The following is a 22062-nucleotide window of genomic DNA, read 5'->3' on the forward strand; positions in this document are numbered from 1 at the left end:
CTTCACTCTGTATCTAACCCGTGCTGTCCCTGTCCTGGGAGTGTGTGATGGGACAGTGTAGAGGGAGTTTCACTCTGTATCTAACCAATGCTCCATTCCAACTCTGGTGAGCTGTGTCGGCCATGCCCCAGTGGGAGTGATTGTCTTTTCCTAAACTAATCCCAGGACAATCTACAATGACCAATTAATCTCCTCAGCAGTATGTCTTATGACTGTGGGAGGAAACTAGAGCACTCATGGAAAATAGACACAGTTGACAGAGAAAATGTAGAAATTCCTTAAAAACTCCTGTTCTCCCACCTTCTTACTCTGACTTCGCTTCTTCCTTTCAATTCCTGATGAGGCATCTCAGGCCATTTACTCTTTTCCAGATGCTGCCTGGCCTGCTGAGTTCCTCCAGAATTTTGTACACATACACATACACACACACACACACACGTGTTTAACAATTGGTATCCTGTGCATTAGCACATTTCTTTATATTTCTGTGTTATCTGCTCTCCACAGTTGTCAGTCTTTTGCTGTTTTTCTCTGTCTGTCCCATTGCTCCTTTGTCCTGGACCAGACAAGCCAGATACAGGACTATGAACGATTGGGACTTTGCACTGTTCGAGTACACTCCCAGAGTCCTGACGCATGGATGAAATGAGCAACAATTTTGTAAATGACATGACTCCTGGATTTAGTGAGTTTAATCAGGGAAATGAGCAGATAAAAATTTCTCTCAGTCTCTCAGCTCCCTCTGCTGACAGGATCACAGAATAGCAGAGCCAAAGGTTAAACAAAAAATCAACTGTTTATTTTTCACTTTCTTCTTCTTTTATTTATCATTTTCCCTGCCCTGGGAGTGTGCGATGGGACAGTGTAGAGGGAGCTTCACTCTGTATCTAACCCGTACTGTCCCTGCCCTGGGAGTGTGTGATGGGACGGTGTAGAGGGAGCTTCACTCTGTATCTAACCCGTGCTGTCCCTATCCTGGGAGTGTGTGGTTGGACAATGTTTAAAGTTCACCATAACATTTATTAGCAGACCCCATACACGTCACCACATACAACCCTGAGATTCTTTTTCTGTGGGCATACTGAGCAAATCTATAGAACAGTAACTGTATTTAGGATCGATGGACAACAAACTGCAAATGCAGATATAAATAAAGAGCAATAAATAACAAGCATGAAATAACAATATGACAGAGTCCTTAAATGAGTGTAGTTAACCCCTTTTGTTCAAGAGCCTGATGGTTGAGTGGTAGTAACTGTTTTTGAAGCTAGTGGTTCAAGTCCTGAGGGTCTTGTACCTTCCACCTGTTGGCAGCAACAAGAAGAGCATGGCCTGGGTGGTGAGGATCTTTGATTGATGCTGCTTTTCTACGGCAACGTTTCATGTAGACAAGCTCAATGGTTGGGAGAGTTTTTCCCAATTTGTTCTGGGCTGAATTTGCAGCAGTTTAGATTAATAGATACATACTATATATACAGTACCTACAAAAAGTAGGTACCCTCCTTGGAAGTTTTCATGTTTTATTGTTTTACAACATTGAATCACAGTGGATTTAATTTGGCTTTTTTGCTGTTGGTCATCAGAAAAAAAGACTGTTTCGTGTCAAAGTGAAAGTAGGTCTACAAAGAGATTTACATTAATTAGAAATATTCTACAAAATAATTGCATTAATATTTACCCCCTTTTATATGACACACCAAATCATCACTGGTGCTGCCAATTGGTTTTACAAGTCACATAATTAGTTAAGTGGAGATCTGTTTTTGGAGACCTGTGTGCAGTCAAGGTGCTTCAATTGATTGAGTTGAAATACACCTGTATCTGGAAGTTCAGTTGTCGGTGAGTCAGTATCCTGATAAAAACTACACCATGAAGACAAAAGAACACTACAAATACCTCTGAAAAAAAAGGTTATTGAAAAGCACAAATCAGGAGATGAATTATCGCTGCGGAAAAAGAACTAACACTCGGACACGGAGGGCGATCGCTTCAGAATGCCATTATTGTGGCCCTTCCTCCCGCACTTGCGGCATATATCGTGGGACTTGTCTCTTCTATAGTCCCTGCTATCCTCTCTGCCATTTTTTCCCCATTTCTGTCCTGCCTTACAACTGCGTCTTCGGTGGTTTAGGTGCGTGGCGTAGCCCCACAAAGAGTTCCTCTCTGTCCATGTTCACTCGTGTGGTAACTATCCCAGGCCAGGTCATGGTTTGCCAGTTTTGATTACGCATCTTAAACATCTGCGCCTGCTGGGAAAGCATGCAATTGAGGAGGATCTGAACAGCCAATTCCCCTCCAGCGGGACCCCTGCGTATTCCTCCCACGTGTTCCTAAACCTTGCTATGAAATCAGGTGGCCCCTCATCCTTCCGTTGCAGGAATCGAGTACCTACCCCTAGATTCCCGTGGCGCTGGGCTGCTGTCATGATGGCTTCTTTCCCCCTGTGCGGTAACCAGCGAGAGGTTCATTCCCCTCCTGATTACCTTCAGGTCGACGATCACCATTCTCCTCGGGCGGGACTTGTACTGCGTCTTTTAGCGCAGCCCAAGAGCTGCCGAGTGCACGTTTTAAAAGAGTCCGCAAACCGCCCGGGAGTGGTTTATAGATTTCACTCATTTGCTCCAGCCGGAAGGTGGCTGGCCGTTTTGTGGGGTAAAGGGCCTCTGCCACCATTGCCCTAGCCTCGGCTGGGGTCCATGGTTTCAGGATGGCGGCTTTTCCTGTCATTATTTTCGGGGCTCGGTGAGCTGCATGGGAAGTGGACAAGTCAGGCGAGGGCGGTTTCGCCTTGTTCCGGGTCTGCACAGGCGATCTGGGTACCCTATCTGCAGGAGCTCCTCCTACAGCTCCCTGTTCGGGTTCTGGTGGACCCTCCCGAACCTCGGCCGCGGGCACCAGCGATTCCGTGGCCCGGTTCTGCTGTTGCCAAGCAGTAACTACCTATAATTTCATTCATCATTTCGTCCGGTCCGATATTGGGACCGTGATCCCGCCTCTTGGCTGATACCATCTGGGGTATCTGGGGGTGCAGAGGAACGGGGATTAGGGTCGTTGGCTGAGGCATAGCAGGATAGGGTGGCGGAGCAACCGGAGGTGCCGTCGGGGGCAGCCTTCCCCGGTGTCTTCTCCTTATTCTTCTGTTTTGGGGGTTGGTGTCTCTTTGCACCTCCATCCATTTCTCAATGCAGCCCATCATATACCCGAAATCCCAATTAGGGTCCCCGTTTCCGTTAGCTACTTCGTCCCACCAGGTTTGTATTAAAAGATCCCCCATACGGCCAATCTCCCTGCGACCAGCCACACAGATCTCTGCTGAAAGTGACTGCATATCGATCATCACCGGTTTCTTTATGATCCCGGAGGGACCAGCGCGTCTCCTACCTTTTGTCGGGCTTTCTTTACCGTTTTTATTCGTTTGTTGGTCCGTTTCCTAGTTCTCAGGACTCCCGGCGCCTTTATTCTTTCGGCAGGAACAGCTTTTGCCGCTCGACTGCTGGCACTTCCCATCGTTCTGTGGAGAGAACAGAGTGACGCTGCGCGTTCAGAAATAAAGCAATTTACAGCGCTCACCGATGTAAAGAAATTCCGTGAGAGGTTCCTTCGTATCCTCTATTCTTCGGTAGCTACCTCTTGAGTTCCCCTTTCAGCTAGGGCTGTCTCTCCCACGCCCTTTCAGCTAGGACGCCAGTGCCTTTCCTAACTTGGAAAGTCCCCTTTTTCCGCCCGGGTTCTTTTTGGGATCCTGCCTCATTAGTCCTTCCCAACTTGAAAGGGAGTGGAGCGTCTTATGGGGATCCCATCCTCGTTGCCATTTGTCGTTGCGGAAAAGAACTAACACTCAGACACTGAGGGCGATCGCTTCAGAACGCCTTTATTGTAGCATGATAGCATGGAGAGCCTACCCCTCCTAAAACAGAGTTCCAAAACTCTGTCTGACAACGGGTCACGCTCTTATTTAAATCCCAAGCAGTTAAGAGAAAAACACATAATCAGAAGGAGGAACTTCAACGGCATTTCTGCAGGATATGTCCCTGGATAGTTACACATTCACTTCAGTGTTAATTTCTCAAAAGAGTATATCAGACAGGCTAAAAGAGTATATCAGACATGCGATGATTCTTAGAACAACAAATACAAACATAGTTATGTCATGGTTCCAGTTGGCAGTTCCCCTTTAACGCTTCTTTCACCCTGATTATGCTCTAATTTCAGCCATTAGATCTCCATTTGCTGCTAGTTTACTCAATTACCGTACCCCTGGTTTTCATCAGAGACCGTGAAATACGTACGATGGCGTCACTATCACAGGTTGCCAGTTTGTTGGTCTGTTCCCATGTGATAACTTCGTTTCTTGACTGCTTAGAACCGTTTGTTCCAAGTTCAGCTCCAATTTCAAGATATTCCATAAAAACCTCATCTCTGTGTCAAGACTCCATATCAGAGCTCCGTGGCAAGATTCCTCCTGTTTGCTGTTCAACGTTCACGTCTGCGCCAGCATCCCCAACTCAGTCTCTGTGCCTGTGTCCTGCACTTGGGTTCTCCTCAGTCGCTCCATGCAACAAATTATTTTAATCAGCCTGACCGAACGGCACATTGTCAGCAGCACAGAGTACATTAGTCACAGTAGACTTTGATTTTACATTTGAAGATTACTAACCCTTCCATAGAACCGTAGAACCATAGAACATTACAGCACAGAAACAGGTCTTTTGGCCCTTCTTGGCTGTGCCGAACCATTTTTCTGCCTCGTCCCACTGACCTGCACCTGGCCCATATCCCTCCATATACCTCTCATCCATGTACCAGTCCAAGTTTTTCTTAAATGTTAAAAGTGAGCCCGCATTTTTCACTTCATCTGGCAGCTCATTCCACACTCCCACCACTCTCTGTGTGAAGAAGCCCCCCTTAATGTTCCCTTTAAACTGTTCCCCCCTTCACCCTTAACCCATGTCCTCTGGTTTTTTTTCTCCCCTAGCCTCAGTGGAAAAAGCCTGCTTGCATTCACTCTATCTATACCCATTATAATTTTATATACCTCTATCAAATCACCCCTCATTCTTCTATGCTCCAGGGAATAAAGTCCTAACCTATTCAACCTTTCTCTGTAACTCAATTTCTCAAGTCCTGGCAACATCCTTGTAAACCTTCTCTGCACTCTTTCAACCTTATTAATATCCTTCCTGTAATTTGGTGACCAAAACTGTACAGAATACTCCAAATTCGGCCTCACCAACATCTTATACAACCTCACCATAACATTCCAACTCTTATACTCAATACTTTGATTTATAAAGGCCAATGCAGCAAAATCTCTCTTTACTACCCTGTCTACCTGAGATGCCACTTTTAAGGAATTTTGTATCTGTATTCCTAGATCCCTCTGTTCTACTGCACTCCTCAGTGTCCTACCATTTACCCTGTATGTTCTATCTTGGTTTGTTCTTCCAAAGTGCAATACCTCACACTTGTCTGTATTAAACTCCATCTGCCATTTTTCAGCCCATTTTTCCATCTGGTCCAGATCCCTCTGCAAGCTTTGAAAACCTTCCTCACTGTCCACTACACCTCCAGTCTTTGTATCATCAGCAAATTTGCTGATCCAATTTACCACATTATCATCCAGATCATTGATATAGATGACAAATAACAATGGACCCAGCACTGATCTCTGTGGCACACCACTAGTCACAGGCCTCCACTCAGAGTAGCAATCCTCCACTACCACTCTCTGGCTTCTCCCATTGAGCCATGTCTAATCCAATTTACTACCTCACCATGTATACCTAGCGACTGAATCTTCCTAACAAGGTATCATGCGGTACCTTGTCAATGGCTTTACTGAAGTCCATGTAGACAACATCCACTGCCTTCCCTTCATCCACTTTCCTGGTAACCTCCTCGAAAAACTCTAATAGATTTGTTAAACATGACCTACCACGCACAAAGCCATGTTGACTCTCCCTAATAAGCCCCTGTCCATCCGAATACTTGTAGATCCTATTTCTTTGTACTCCTTCCAATAATTTACCTACTTCCGACATCAAACTTACCGGCCTATAATTTCCCAGATTACTTTTTTGAGTCTTTTTTAAACAACAGAACAACATGAGCTATCTTCCAATCCTCTGGCACCTCACCCGTAGATACTGACATTTTAAATATATCTGCCAGGGCCCCTACAATTTCAACACTAGTCTCCTTCAAGGTCCCAGGGAATACCCTGTCAGGTCCTGGGGATTTATCTACTCTGATTTGCCTCAGGATAGCAAGCATCTTGACTGCCAAAGCTATGTCATGTCTTCTTTTAGCCCTCCTGATTTCTTTCTTAAGTGTTTTTGCACTTTTTATACTCCTTAAGTACCTTATTTGCTCCGTTTCCTATACGTGTCATACATCTCTCCTTCTTTATCAGAGTTCCAATATCCCTAGAGAACCAAGGTTCCTTATTCTTATTCACTTTGCCTTTAATCCTGACAGGAACATACAAACTCTGCACTCTCAAAGTTTCTCCTTTGAAGGCCTCCCACTTGCCAACGAACATCCTTGCCAGAGAACAACCTGTCCCAATCCACGCTTTTTAGATCCTTTCTCATTTCTTTAAATTTGACCTTTTTCCAGTTTAGAACCTCAACCCAAGGACTAGATCTATCTTTATCCATGATCAAGTTGAAACTAATGGTGTAATGATCACTGGAACCAACACAAACTTCCGTCACCTGTCCTAACTCGTTTCCTGGTAGATCTAATATTGCATCCTCTCTAGTCAGTACCTTTATATATTGGTTTAGAAAACTTTCCTGAACGCATTTTACAAACTCTAACCCATCTAGATCTTTAACAGTATGGGAGTCCCAATCAATATGCAGAAAATTAAAATCCCCTACTATCACAACTTTATGTTTCCTGCAGTTGTCTGCTATCTCTCTGCAGATTTGCTCCTCCAATTCTCGCTGACTATTGGGTGGACTATAATACAACCCCATTAATGTGGTCATACCTTTCCTGTTTCTCAGCTCCATCCATATGGCCTCGGTAGACAAGCCCTCTAATCTGTCCTGCCTGAGCACTGCTGTAACATTTTCCCTGACTAGCAATGCCACCCCTCCCCCCCCCCCCCCCCCCCACCCTTCGTCCCTCTGCCTCTATCACGTCTGAAACATTGGAACCCTGGAACACTGAGCTGCCAGTCCTCCCCCTCCTGTAGTCAAGTTTCACTAATGGTTACAATGCCATAATGCCATTTGTCAATCCACGCCCTCAGCTCGTCAGCCTTCCCCAAAATACTCCTCACATTGAAATAGACACACCTCAAAAGATTTTTACCACCACACACAACCCTTCAATTTGTGACTTTGCATGAAACTTTAACATCATTTATTTTCACCCCCGTTCCACTATCTGCTCTGGCACTCTGGTTCCCATCCCCCTGCAAATCTAGTTCAAACCTCGCCACCCCACAATAACACTAACAAACCTCCCTGCAAGGATATCGGTCCCCCTGTAATTCAGGTGCAACCCATCTCTCTTGTACAGGTCCCACCTACCCCAGAAGAGGTCCCAATGATCCCGAAATCTGAAACCCTGCCCCCTACACCAGTTCCTCAGCCACATGTTCATCCTCCAGAGCATCCTACTCTTACCCTCACTGGCACGTGGCACAGGGAGCAATCCTGAGATTACCATCCTCGAGGTCCTGCTTTTTAACTTCCTACCAAGCTCTCTATACTCACTCTTCAGGACCTCCTCACTCTTTCTTCCTACGTCATTGGTACCGATGTGTACCACGACATCTGGCTGCTCACCCTCCCATTTCAGAATGCTGTGCACGCAATCATAGACATCCCTGACCCTGGCACCCCGGAGGCAACAAACCATCCGGGTGTTTCTGCTGTGACCACAGAATCTCCTGTCTGTACCTCTAACTATTAAGTCCCCTATCACTACTGCTCTTCTCTTCTCCCCCCCCCCCCCCCAACCGCACAGCGGAAACAGACTCAGTGCCAGAGATCCAGCTTCCGCAACTTGTCCCAGGTAAGTCATCCCCCCCAACAGTATCCAAATTGGTATACTTGTTGCTGCGGGGAATGGCCACAGGGGAGACCTGCTCTGCCTGCCCTTTCCCCTTCCCTCGCCTGACGGTAACCCAATTACCTGTGCCCTGCTCCTTTGGCATAACTGCCTCCCTGTAGCTACTATCTATAAACTTCTCATTCTCCTGAGTGATCCGGAGGTCATCCGGCTCCTGCTCCAGTTCCCTAATGCTGTTTGTAAGGAGCTGCAGCTGGATGCACTTCTTGCAGGTGTCGTTGTCAGGGGCACCAGAGGTCTCCCTGACTTCCCACATCCTGCAAGGGGAGCATTCCAACATCCTGCCTGGCATTCTCTCTACTCTAAAGAAACAAAACAAAACTTACCGGAAACTACCCTCGCCTCTGCCTGTTCACAACGAAGTCTGTTGAGCCAAACCTGTCCCACTCTGACTCAGTCCACTCTGACGATGGCCGCTGTATATGGCAGTCTGTTTTTTTTTACCTTTGGTGCACTACATCATGCACCTGTGCAGTCTAGGCTTGTTGCCCCAATCAGCTAAAAAATGGCTTCTCTCTGAGATGCCTTTACTTCTTCACTCTCTGCCTCGTGTTTCGATTTAAAAGACCATTGCTCAATACAGTGTCAGCTCTGGATATTTTCTTCCACATGAATACAAGAACATTTCCAAGTCACTGAATATCCCTTGGAGTACAGTTAAGTCAATCATCAAGAAATGGAAAGAATATGGCACATCTGTAAATCTGCCCAGAGCAGGCCATCCTCAAAAACTGAGTGACTGTGCAAGAAGGGGACAAGTGAGAGAGACCACCAGCAGACCTGTGACAACTCTGGAGGAGTTACATGCTTCAGAGGCTGAGATGGGAGAGACTGCGTATACAACTGTTGCCCGGGTGCTTCACCAGTGGCAGTTTTATGTGAGAGGGGCAAAGAGAAAGCCACTGTTGAAAAAAAAACTCACCTGAAATCTCAGAGTTTACCAGAAGGCATGTGGGAGACTCTGAAGTCAGCTGGAAGAAGGTTCTATGGTCTGATGAAACTGAAATTGAGCCTTTTGGCAATCAGACTAAATGCTATGTTTAGTGTAACCCAACCATCGCACATCATCAACAACACACCATCTCTACCGTGAAGAATGGTGGTGTCTGCAGTAAGCTCTGGAAGACTTGTGAAGGTAGAGAGTAAAATAAATGCACAAAATACAGGGAAATCCTGGAGGAAAACCTGATGCAGTCTGATAGAGAAATGTGACTTGGGAGAAGATTTGTTTTCTAGCAAGACAATGGCTTCAAGCATAAAGCTAAAGCCTCTTAGGAATGGCTTAAAAACAACAAAATTAATGTCCTGTATTGGCCAAGTCAGAGTCCAGACCTCAATCCAATTGAGAATTTGTGGCTGGACTTGAAAAGGGCTGTTCATTCACAATCCCCATGTCCTCTTACAGAGCTTGAGTGGTTTTGTGAGGAAGAATGGGAAAAATTGCAGTGTCCAGATGTGCAAAGCTGATAGAGACCTATCCACACAGACTCAAGGCTGTAATTCTGCCAAAGGTGGATCTTCTAAATACTGACTTCAATGGGTGAATACTTATGCAAGAAACTATTTTTAATGTTTTATATAAGTAATTAATTTAGATCACTTTGTTGAGATTTGCTTTCACTTTGTCATGAAAAAGCCTTTTTCTGTTGATGAATGTGAAAGAAAGCCAAATTAAATCCACTGTGATTCAATGTTGTAAAACAATAAAACATGAAAACTTCTGGGGAGGGGGACACTTTTTATAGACACTAGAAACTCAGCTCACTGTGTCCACACTAATCATCAAACACCCTTTACACTAATTCTACATTTAACCCCATTTTTAATCTCCACAGTCTCATCATCTCTACCCGCCCCCCCCCCCCAAGTTTCCACCAGCTACCTACCTGCTCTAGTGTCTGATTCAGCTGCCAACCCCACACATCTCTGGGATGTTGGAGGACACTGGAGCACCCGGAGGAAACCCATGCTGTCACAGGGACACACAGACAGTAACCTAGTGTCTGGCACTGTGAGGCAGCAGCTCTACCAGCTTTGCCACTGTGCCACTCAGACACTTGCAAGATTTTACAAATAGCCAAAATTTTATAAAAAGCTGAAATAAAACAGAAAAGCTGGAAAAGTAATTGTCAGGTAGCTTCTGTGGGTTAGTGAGTGCTATGTTGGCACCAGATCATGGCAAATCCTACGGCCGATGACACAAAAGCCTGAAAGCACATTCCAGCAGGCTCAAGGACAGCTTCTAACCACCATTATAAGACGATTGAATGGACATCTTCTCTAACATGGACTCTTCATTTCACATTCAAGATCTCCCAGCACAAACCTTGCTGATTTGATTTGACACAAATAACACATTTCATTGTATGTTTCAATATTTTGATATACACTTGGCAAATGAAAATAATCTTTAAATTAAAAGAGGAGTGTTCAATAATTCAAAGTTTAAGAAGTTCAAAGTAAATTTATTATCCAAGTACATGTGTGTCAACATTTACACTCCTGAGATTCATTTTCTTGAGGGTGTAGTCAGTAAATCCAAGAACCATAACAGAATCAGTGAAAAGCCACGGCCAACAAGGTGGACAGAAAACCAAAGTGCAAAAGACAATAAGCTGCACGAATACAAGAGGAAAGAAATAATAAAAATAAATAAATATATAAATATTGATGAGAACACAAGATAAAGAATCCTTGAAAGTGAGTCCATAGGTTGGGGCGAGTGAAGCTGAGTGAAGTTATCCCCTCTGGTTCAGGATCCTGATGGTTGAGGGGTAATAACTGTCCCTGAACCTGGTAGTGTGGGTCCTGAGGCTCCGGTACCTCCTTCCTGATGGCAGCAGTGAGAAGGTAGCATGACTTGTGTGGTGGGGGTCTCTGATGATGGATGCTGCCTTCCCGTGACAGCGCTCCGTGTAGACATGCACAATGGTGGGGAGGGCTTTACGTGTGAAAGACAGATCCATAACCACTACTTTTTGTAGATTTTCCGTTCAAGGGCTTTGGTGTTTCAATAGTCTTATAATAATGGGATAGAAACTGTCCTTGAGCTTGGCAGAGAGTACGAAGTGAGGTAACATGACAACGTAAAGTGGGATTTGAGCTCACTTCTCTTTAACGAGAAAGCACAGCCTCAGAATTGGGAAACATCCATTTAGAACAGAGATTAGGAGGAACTTATTTAGCCCTAAATGCAGTGAATCTGTGGAATTAATTGCCACAGATGTCTGTGGAGGCCCAGTTAATGGGTATGTTTAAAGAAGAGATTGATAGGTAGAAACACAGAAATGTAGAAAACCCACAGCACAATACAGGCCCTCGGCCCACAAAGTTGTGCCGAACGTGTCCCTAAGTTATAAATTACTAGGCTTACCAACAGTACATTACTGAGCTCCAAGTATCTATCTAAAAGTCTCGTAAAAGACCCTATTGTATCCGCCTCCACCACAGTTGCTGGCAGCCCATTCCACACACTCACTACTCTGTGAGTAAAAAACTTACCCCCAACATCTCCTCTGTACCTGCTCCCCAGCACCTTAAACATGCGTCCTCTTGTGGCAAACATTTCAGCCTTGGGAAAAATCCTCTGACTATCCACACGATCAATGCCTCTCATCATCGTATACACCTCTATCAGGTCACCTCATCCTCCTTCACTCCAAGGAGAAAAGGCTGAGTGTACTCAACCTATTCTCAGAAGGCATGCTCCTCAATCCAGGCAACATCCTTGTAAGTCTCCTCTGCACCCATTCTATGGCTTCCACATCCTTCCTGTAGTGAGGCGACCAGAACTGAGCACAGTATTCCAGGTGGGGTCTGACCAGGGTCCAATATAGCTGCAACATTACCTCTCAGCTCCTAAATTCAATTCCATGATTGATGAAGGCTGTATGCCTTCTTAACCACAGAGTCAACCTGCGCAGCTGCTTTAAGTGTCCTATGGACCCGGGCCCCAAGATCCCTCTGATCCTCCTCATTGTCAAGAGTTTTACCATCACTGCAATCACCAAGATCATTTTCCATAGCGAATACTGAAGTAAAGTATTCATTAAGTACCTACGCTGTTTCCTCCGGTCCTGTACACTCTTTCCCACTGTCATACTTGATAGGTCCTATTCTTTCATGTTTTATCCACATACTTGTAGAATGCCTTGGGGTTTTCCTTAATCCTGCCCATCAGGACCTTCTCAGGGCCCCTTCTGGCCCTCCTAATTTCCTTCTTAAGCTCCTTCCTAGTAGCCTTATAATCTTCTAGATCTTTAACATTACCTAGCTCTCTGAACCTTTTGTAAGCTTTTCTTTTCTTCTTGACTAAATTCATTACAGACTTTGTACATCACGGTTCTTGTACCCTCCATAATTTCCCTGTCTAATTGGAAAGTACCTATACAGAACTCCACACAAGTATCCCCTGAATATATGCCACATTTCTTCCATGCTTTTCCCTGAGAACATATGTTTCCAATTTCAGCCTACAATTTCCTGCCTGATAGCCTCATAATTCCCCTTACTCCAATTAAAAGCTTTTCTAACTTGTCTGTTCCTGTTTTTCTCCAATGCTATTGTAAAGGAGATAGAATTATGGAATCTTAGAAAACCTATGAATTATGATCACTACTCCAAAATGCTCTCCCACTGAGAGATCTGAGACCTGACGAGGTTCATTTCCCAATACCAAGCGTTTCTATGTGTGTGGACAGAATAGATTAGTTTAGTTGGCGATCTAATTACTAATTTAATTGGTCTGGCTCAACAATGTAGGCCAAATGGCCTGTTCCTGTGCTGTACTGTTCTTTGTTCTATGTAATCTCCATGCTCTCATCACAAGCAGCTCTGCACATTGTAACTCAGTCTATGAATAAGTAGGTAAACGTGTTTATTATTGTCAGATATTCCAAGGTATAGTGAAAACTATGTTTTCATGAAATGCCATCCATTTCACCAAATTAATACATCGATGTGGTACATGGGAGAAACAATATTAAAATGCAGAATAAAGTGTTTCATGTAGAGAGAAATTGCAGTGCAGGCTGACAATAAGGTACAATGCTTATGACAAGGTAGATTGTGAGATCAAGAGTCTACCTTATTGTACAAGAGATCCATTCAATAGTCTTGTAATGGGGTTCAAAGCCGTCCTTGAGCCTGGTGTCACATGCTTTCAGGTTTTTTTGTATCTTCTGCCTGATGAGAGATGACAGAAGTGACCAGGGTGGGGACTTTGATTATGTTAACTGTTTTACTGAGAATGTGAGAATTGTAGACAGGGTCTGCGGAGGGGAAGTACTCATAATTCGAAAATATCATCATTATAGATCCATCAAGTCTGGTTCACTCTGGTGGAAAACTTATTGAAGATGAGGTGCAATACTGTGACAAAAAAGATTGAGAAAAACATTGGGGCAATGATGCAGCTTTGTTTGATACTGGTCTTTATTGATAATGGTCCTGTCATAAACTGGGATAATATCATTGTTTGTTTTGCATTGTGTATAGTGTAGATGAATCTCTGTTGACAATTATATTTAAGGAGGGCATTCCACAGTATCTGAACTAATGGAGTCAGAACAACAAGCTGCTGAAGGAACTCAATAAGTCAGGCAGCATCTGTGGAAGAAAATGTTTTTGGGTTGTGTCTCTTCATCTGGACTGAAGGATGAAGGGGAGATAGCCAGAATAAAAAGACCAAAGGTGGAGCAATTGCTGAAAAACAAGGAAAGGGGGAGGAGGAAAACCTGCAGGTGATAGTGGATTCATGTGGGGGGGGGGGCTTGATAGACTGAGAGGAGGGGAGAGTGCAAATAGTTACAGAGGCTGGGAGATGCTAGTTGGACATGACAAGGGGCTGCAGGTGATGGAATCTGGTAGGAGAGGATAGTGGAGCATGGAATCCAGTCAGGACAGATGGAACAGTGGGTGAGAATCACTGAGGGGGGGTGGGTAGGTGATGGGAATATGGAATGGGTGAAGAAAGCAAAAGGCAACCTGTGTCTGGAGCCTTGCCTCGCCTCACCTTGCCTCTGCCTGGAGCCGTCCTTGCCATTACCCTACGGTAGGAACTGTCCCTCCTGGTCCTTGCCTCCATTGGGTAAGTCAGTAGTCATTGCTGTTACCCTGAGGCTGGACTGCGTTCTGTCCCTTTGAAGCCCTGTCCGTAACCTGTGCCTGGAACCCTGCCCTGCATCCTCTGCCTGGAGCCTCACCTCGCCTCACCTCTGCCTGGAGCTTCGCCTCACCTCACCTCTGCATTACCTCTGCCTGGAGACTTGCCTCGCCTCCCTCTGCCTGGAGCCTTGCCTCACCTTGCCTGTGTCTGGAGCCTCGCCCTGTTTGGAACTGTCTGTCCATGTCCACACCTTCGCTAGGTTGGTCTGGCCGTTTTGCTGCTACCTAGCGTTGGGAACTGTCTCGTTGTGTTCAGTGTTCTGTGTAATGTACCCTACATCCTGTATCCAGGTCCTGGTTCTGTGTTCGGTGTAATGAGTCCCGGCCCTACATCCTGTATCCAAGGAGGGGTCCCGGCTCTGTGTTCCATGTTCCTGTGTCTCCCTCGGCTCTGTTCTGCATTCCTGTTCTCCCTCAACCAAGGCTCTGTGTTCTTGTCTTGTCGATGTGCCTCGCCCAGCCCAGGAGTACCTTGCCCAGCCCTTTGCTGGGATTCCCTTGTCCTGTGCTGGGTGTCCCTTGTTCTGTCCAAGAGTCTCACGTCCAGTCCTGCGCCTCTCCTCATCCTGTAGCCACGTCTTGTCGTCACCCGGTTCTGGAGTCCGAGTCCGAGTCCGAGTCAAGACCCAGGTTCTGGGTCCTTGTCCAGTCTCTGGTTGCAAGTCCAAGCCCAGGCTCCTAGTTCCCTGTTCCATGTCCTGGTTCCACCATCCTCATCAAGTCCTAGCACAAGCCCAGAGTCCTTGTCTCGTCCGGGGCCTGTGTCATGTCCAGTGTCCTTTCTCCCTCTCTTCCCTTGATTCCTTCTCATGCCTAGTCCTGTTTCTGGTAGTTCAGTGTCTGTGTCTCTTTAGGTCCACTCCCAATGTCCCCCTTTAAGACAGTAATCTATTGTTGCTGGTTCCCACACACAAGTAAATCAAAAGAGAAGTAGCCAATGGGATCAACAAGCTCCAATTTTTGTTCATGTCACAGATGAGCCCCCAATTTGTGATGAAATGTAACGTTTTAGAAATGGACCAGCACCAATAGATTACAATGGAGTCTGCTTTTGATGTTAAAACCGCGATCTTTATTAGTAACTGCTTATAATATAGTAACTTAAACCGTTAAACAGAAGTTAACAGTGTTATGTGTATATATGTGTGTAAATACAGCACCCAAACTATTGAGCTTGGGGGGACAAGGCTTAGAATCCTGAGATGGTAAAGTAGAAAAGTTCAGTAATCCGAGAAATAAATGATGGGAGAGAGATATTTGTCATCCACGTTGTAACGGAGAGGGAAGGTAAGTACAGGTTGCATGAAGGAAACGAGGTAACATCAGCCGTAGATATTGTCGTCGTGAAGTTCCAAATCTGCATACAAATTATACCCGAAAGCGATCTGTCACAGGAATATCGTCATTCAGTGATTACCACACAACAGACCCAGGCAAGGGCTACACAAGTGGTCCCACAAGATATCCCAAAATCCACTCCTATGGATGATACGATGCGACAGTTACAAATTCATTGTGCACTGTGTGCCGATGTTTAACCCAATCTTTTGGGCATAGAAGAGTTTCAGCTTGCCTGTCCAGTCCTCTCCCCCTCCCTCCCTCTCTCTTTCCCCTTCCCCCCTCTCTCTCTTTCTTCCTCCCTCTGTGTAAAAATCAGAAACAAACCGCTTCAGCCTGTGGCTGACGACATAGTCCTTAAAGGCGCTTAAAGCGACAGTCCACAGTAAACGAAACCTGCGGGTTCGTAACAGGGTAAACGGGGAGGCTCTCACATAGAATGCAGGGCCTTCTAGCCAGTCAGTGGCCCCGGTTAAGGATATACTTGAGCCCTCATCCATCGTGGGTCAGCGGCTTTTACACCAAAGTCCTCTGCTCAGGATCGAACGGTAAAAACCCCTCTTCTTGGAGATGTAGGTCTTCTACGAGCCCGGAAACTTGAACGAAGGAAATTTCGCTCGGTCTAAATCCTATAACCCTCCATCCATGAAGTGTTCCTTCACGTTCTTTCCCGATTTCTTTCAGCTTTCCGCGGATGAAGAGTCACTCCTCTGGCAGCGGGATCGGTCCGCTTCTCCCGGTCAGGTACCGCTGTGTACCTTCATCGGAAAGGGTGAGGGTCAATACTAACGTCACGGGAGAAGAAGGAAGTACAGAATCCACGGTCATTCCACGCCCAGTCAGATCCCGATTCAGCAACAACTTTATCCGGTTTCACTTTCTTCGACATATTTATTGGTTCCTCGTCAGGTTGCGGGAGTTGGAGGAAATCCTGTGGGAAGCCTGCGGCAGCTGGACAGACGCCGGTCATGTGCAACGTCGGTGGATGGCATCTAACCGGCACGGCAAAGATCGGAGAAGAATACTTTTACCCGCGACGCCATCCGCGCTGGGAGAAATGGGGTGGCCTCGCGTCCGACGCAATACCAGACCACATCTTATTAGCGACCGGGGAGTCAGACCGACCTACCTTCCAGCCCACACAACTCTCTCATGTCACCACCTTCAGCGCTGCCAAAGAAATCTTCTCCAGCGGGCGATTCACCAGCCAACAGCAGAAGAAGATTGGAGAAAAGGTGACAGAACGTTTCTCCTGGTGGAGTTTCGAAATAGACCAGTTTGAGATAGAGAGAGAGCGAAACAAGTACCGAGAGATCATCGATCGCAAAGCCCAAAGCACGGACGTATTGTCCCATTGTTTCAGCTCTCCCGCTTTCCAGCGTGGAGCCCGATATGGCAATTTCAAGTTCACCTACGATATTTCGAGTCTGATGGACATGTACCAAGATTCCGTGTGCGCTGGGGAGCCGCCGGAGGTGCGGGTGTTGGGTACGTTCAAATACAAGCTAGAGGTGATGCACGCTGTGGTGGTCTGCTGTCCGGGAACCTCCCTGTTCAGTGACTGTCCCGACATCCCCAGTGATCCCGGGGCGGTCCTTTCGAAATCAGACCAGGGCTGGACGTGGAGACCCGATTCGACTGGTGAGACGATTGGTCCAGCCACAATCTACTTTTCGATTTCCCGACCGTGGGATCACATCGGCGTCGCTTTCCACCTGCCCGGAGGATGCCCGGGATTCCCGTTACCTCCTGGAGTCCCTCGTCTCGCTTATTGTGAGATCATTAAACCAAATATCAGCGGGTACGACCCCATAACAAGGGAAGAATTTGATGAGTGCTCGGAGGAATTGCGGGAGATCTGGGAATAAAAATTCCCAAGCTGATAATACAGAAGGTGGAGCTGGATAAAGTGGGTTATTACAGCTTCATCTCTATCCCAGCGCTCACCGCAGAAACTCCGCCACTATTCTTCAGCCGGGTTTGGGTTGTAACAGGTACCGGGGACAGTTTCTCCAGTCCAATTGACCACAGCAAAAGCGAAACGTCGCCTCGAGCACCCAGGAAAAAACATGGCTCGGAGTATCTGAGAATATTTCCTTCCCGTGACACCCATCTCGTGTTTTCCATGGGCTGTCACGGGTTAATTTACAGCGTGGAGCTGGTTTGCTGGTCTTGGAGATTATATGGTTAATGGCCCACTGGTGTTCTGTGCAGTCTTGTGCGGGTGAAACGTCACTACTTCCTCTCCTCCCACAGCAGCTGTTAAACTCGCTTACCTTTTTTGACAGCTGCACTGTGCGAATGTTAATATGCTTACAGAAACTATATACTTAGTGATTGTAGAGACGGTGTGAGACACAAGAGACAGCAGGAATCTGGAGTATTACAAGATGCTGGAGGAACTCACTGGGCAGCATCCGTGGAGAGAAATGGACTGTCGACGTTTTGTGTCAAGACCTTGACACACACAGCTCTTATTCTAGTAATACTGGTGCCCCGTTTTCCTCTTCCTCCACTCCATCTGCCCATCACCCGCACAATCCTATTACTGATTCCATCCCCTGCTTCCCGTTTGATCTCCCCACCTCCCTCTCCTATCAGATCCAACCCTCAGCCTTTTATCACCTCCACTTATCTCCTACAGCCTCTGTTGCAATCCACTCCGCTTGCCTTCTCCATTAGGCAAATCACCCCTCCTCAACCGGATCATTCTGGCACTCGCCAGTTCTTGCTCCACTCCTTTTACACCGGCTTTCAGTCCAGATGAAGGGTCTCTGCCGGAAACATCAAATGTTCATTTCCCTCCTTAGACACTGCCCGACCAGCTGAGCTCCTCCAGCTTCACAAGCGTTGCTGCCGTTTGTGACCTATCATCAATCCTGTGACTTCAGATATTATGAACAAATGAGCCTTCCCGAAGAACCCAACAGTTCATGCTTTAAAATCCCCTGCAGTTTTCTTTCTCAAGGTCCCTGCAGAATGACAGCTGGACGGAACTAGTCCCTGCATTGGGATGCCCGTGCTGCTTTGATTGGAAACGTCCTCTTCCGTAGCAGCTTTTCAAAATCATGGTGAACCTACAAAAGAAATGCGGTGTTGTTCTGTACACCAAATGTTGTACTTTACAATCACAAACAAGAGAAAATCTGCAGATGCTGGAAATCCAAGCAACACACACAAAATGGAAAAGAATACAGTTGACATTTCGGGCCGAGACCCTTCGTCAAGAATGTTGACTGTACTCTTTTCTATGGATGCTGCCTGGCCTGCTCAGTTCCTTCGGCATTTTGTGTATGTTGTGCTTTACAAGCTAGCTTTCAGTAGAGTACAGCAGGTCCTTTGGTCCACGATGTTGGGACGATTTACATAAAAATCCTTTCTTCCTACACACCCATAATCCTCCATTTTTAACCAACATGTTCTTAAGAGTCTTTTATATGTATCAATTGGATCACCACCCTCGGCAGCTTGGCTCCCACCACTGTATAAAAAAACTGCCTCTGCCATTCCCACCTCCAAACTTTCCTCTACTCAAATAAATGGGCGTCTTCTGGTATTGGCCGGAGCTGCCCACTCTATTGATGCCTCTCATAATGTCCAAGTTGCCTGTTATCCTCTGTTGCTCCAACTACAAAAGCCCTGTCATGCTCAAACTTCCCTCCTTAGTACAGGAACAGGCTCTTCTGCTGCCCAATGTACACCCCCCCCCCACACACACACACTTTGATCCCATTTCTTTGCATCAGATCCCCAACTTTCACAATCTTTAATAGTGTCAGAACATTACACTTCTTCAGGGCTGTATGGAAGAAACAGGCTGATATCAATATGGAAAATAAAATTCTTCTGATCATGTTTGATGAGAATTTGAGTCATATAGTCACAGTTGTAGAGCACAAAAACACATTCAGTCTCCATTGTTCAAAGCAACTGGTTTAGACATGATTCCTTGGTAATGGTAGTTTGCTGTGGCCAAAATTATATCCAATTTATCTGTTTTCCCCAGAGTAGTGTATGGCCCTTGTAGTATTACCTGTAGCTGTATAGAATGACACACTAGCTTAAAATTAGATCTCTGAAATGGACTTCTGGAGCACTTCTACGTTCAAATGGAAGTTCCAGGTGGCTGGGTCGTCCTGATATCTGTTGATGCAAAGACACAGTAAAATGCCAAAATTCTGGAGTCATCTCTCAACTGAGACCAAGGACTCTGTGCCCCCTTCTGCAACTGAATCTCAAATTTTGGACCAACAGACTGCAATTAATAAAGATGGACAAGTAGTCAACAAGTAAGTTTATCGTCCATTGCTATCAAAAGACCAACATCAGCAAAATGAAGGAGCTGCTCATTGACTGCAGGAATCAGGGTGGAAGACACACACCCATATGCAGCAATGGAGCTGAAGTGGAGGTGGTTGAAAGCCTCAAGTTCCTCAGCAATAATCTGTCCTGCTCCTGCCATGTGGATGTAGTGGCAAAAACCACACCAAATGCCTCCACTTCCCCAGAAGGCTAAGGAAATTCAACATGTTCACAATAACTCTTACCGGTTTTTGCTGATGCACCACAGAAAGCAGATAGAACTGAGCAGCACAGTACTGTTACAGTTAGTATGGCAGTACTCCAGCTTGGAACACTGGATTTTGGTGCCCTCTGTATGGAGTCTCTGTACATCCGCCCCATGAAATGCATGGGCTTTCTCTGCATCCACTAGTTTCCTCCCACAGTCCAAAGATGCAGTGGGCAGGTTAACAGGTCACTATAAATTGTCCATTATCAGGTTGTGGCTAAAACTGGATTGTCAGGGTCGCTAGGACCTATTGCATGCAGAATCTCTCAATCTACCTCATTGTGGCCTTTGCCCTTTGTCTGTAACAGAAGAATTCTTCTTTTTACAACCACAATGCACTTATTTTATTTAGAGATACAGCACAGTTGCTCCAGCCCAATGAGTCCATACTGTCCAATCCCACCCATGTGACCAATTAACCTGCTGACCCGTACATCTCTGGAATGTGGGAAGAAACCGTAGCAACTGGAAGAAACCCACAGGGTCGTGGATGGAAAGTACACTGGCAGCAGAAGAATTGAGCACAAATCGCTGGTGCTGTAATATTGCTATTTTAAAAAGCTACCCCATGCATTGGGAAATGTTCTGGGAATCATCAGCTATCGACAACACTTAACACAACCCCTAGTGACTCAATATGTCAACACACCTTTGCAGTCCTGAGGTGCCCAGCTCTGGCCCAAAAATGCCCAAAATGGGTTTGTGGTAAGATGCAATTGTAAATGCACCTCAAGATGAATTTGGAAAATAACACCAGAAATAATGCCAAATGCCTCCTGCTAGCTGAAGAACAATTTACTTCACCATGTCAGTACACAAGCAACATGTAGTACTGATGTTCTTCAACCTGCATTCACCATGTGTATGACTGCTCCAATATCATGCTTGGTGTTACAGGAGAGCCTCAGCTCCATTCTGTCCTCAGAGGACCAAAGAGGATGGCACTGCGTTTGATATATGTTCTCTGTTGATCCTCACCCCACTGGCAGGACACATGCTGTTCAGTAACTGGTGGAAAGGCTTTGACACAGAACAAGAGATGATTAAAAACCCGTCACACTACTTAAACATGACCAGGAAAGAGGCAAACTCATTTGTTCAGTCCTTCTGGGAATGTATATCGCCACTATTTTGTACAGTCCATCCATAGCAACCTCTTAGCATAAATATGCAAATACACATTATATATGCTACCATCGGGCAAGAGGTATAGGAACCTTGGGTCCCACACCTCCAGGTTTAGGAACAGTTATTACTCTTCAACTGATAAGTCTCCTGAACCGGCATCGGTAACTTCTCTCATCTCAACTCTGAACTGATTCCACAACCTTCAAACTCACTTTCAAGGACCCGCCAACTCATGTTCTCAGTGTTATATATTTAATTTGCACAAGTTATCAACTTTTGCACATTGGTTGTTCATCTTTATTAGTTTTCATAAGTTCTATTGTATTTATTTGTCCTTTAAATGCATGCAGGAAAATGAATATCAAAGTATATATAACTAGGTACCTAAGACTTTTGCATAGTACTGTAGTAATTTTATGTATTGCACTTTACTACTGATGCAAAAAAACATTTCATGATATATGTGAGTGATGATAAACGTGATTCTGATATGGGTGTCAAATGTGGACTGAGTGTGGGAATAGTGCAGTGTGAGGGGAATCATGGTTGAGAAAAGGGGAAGGGAGAGGGGAGGGAGCAGGAAGCACCAGATAGACATTCTGTAATGATCAATAAACCAATTGTTTGGAATCAAATTACCTTGCCTGGTGTCTCAGGGTTGGGTGTGTATTAATTTTTCATTGACTTCTTTAGTGCTAACGGATGTGCAGCACTAGTTTTTTAAAAAAACTACTGACAGGCTGACTCAGGCTGCACTGCACTCAAAGCAAAAA

The sequence above is a fragment of the Hypanus sabinus genome, chromosome 22 (assembly GCF_030144855.1).
Source record: "Hypanus sabinus isolate sHypSab1 chromosome 22, sHypSab1.hap1, whole genome shotgun sequence".
NCBI lineage: Eukaryota > Metazoa > Chordata > Chondrichthyes > Myliobatiformes > Dasyatidae > Hypanus > Hypanus sabinus.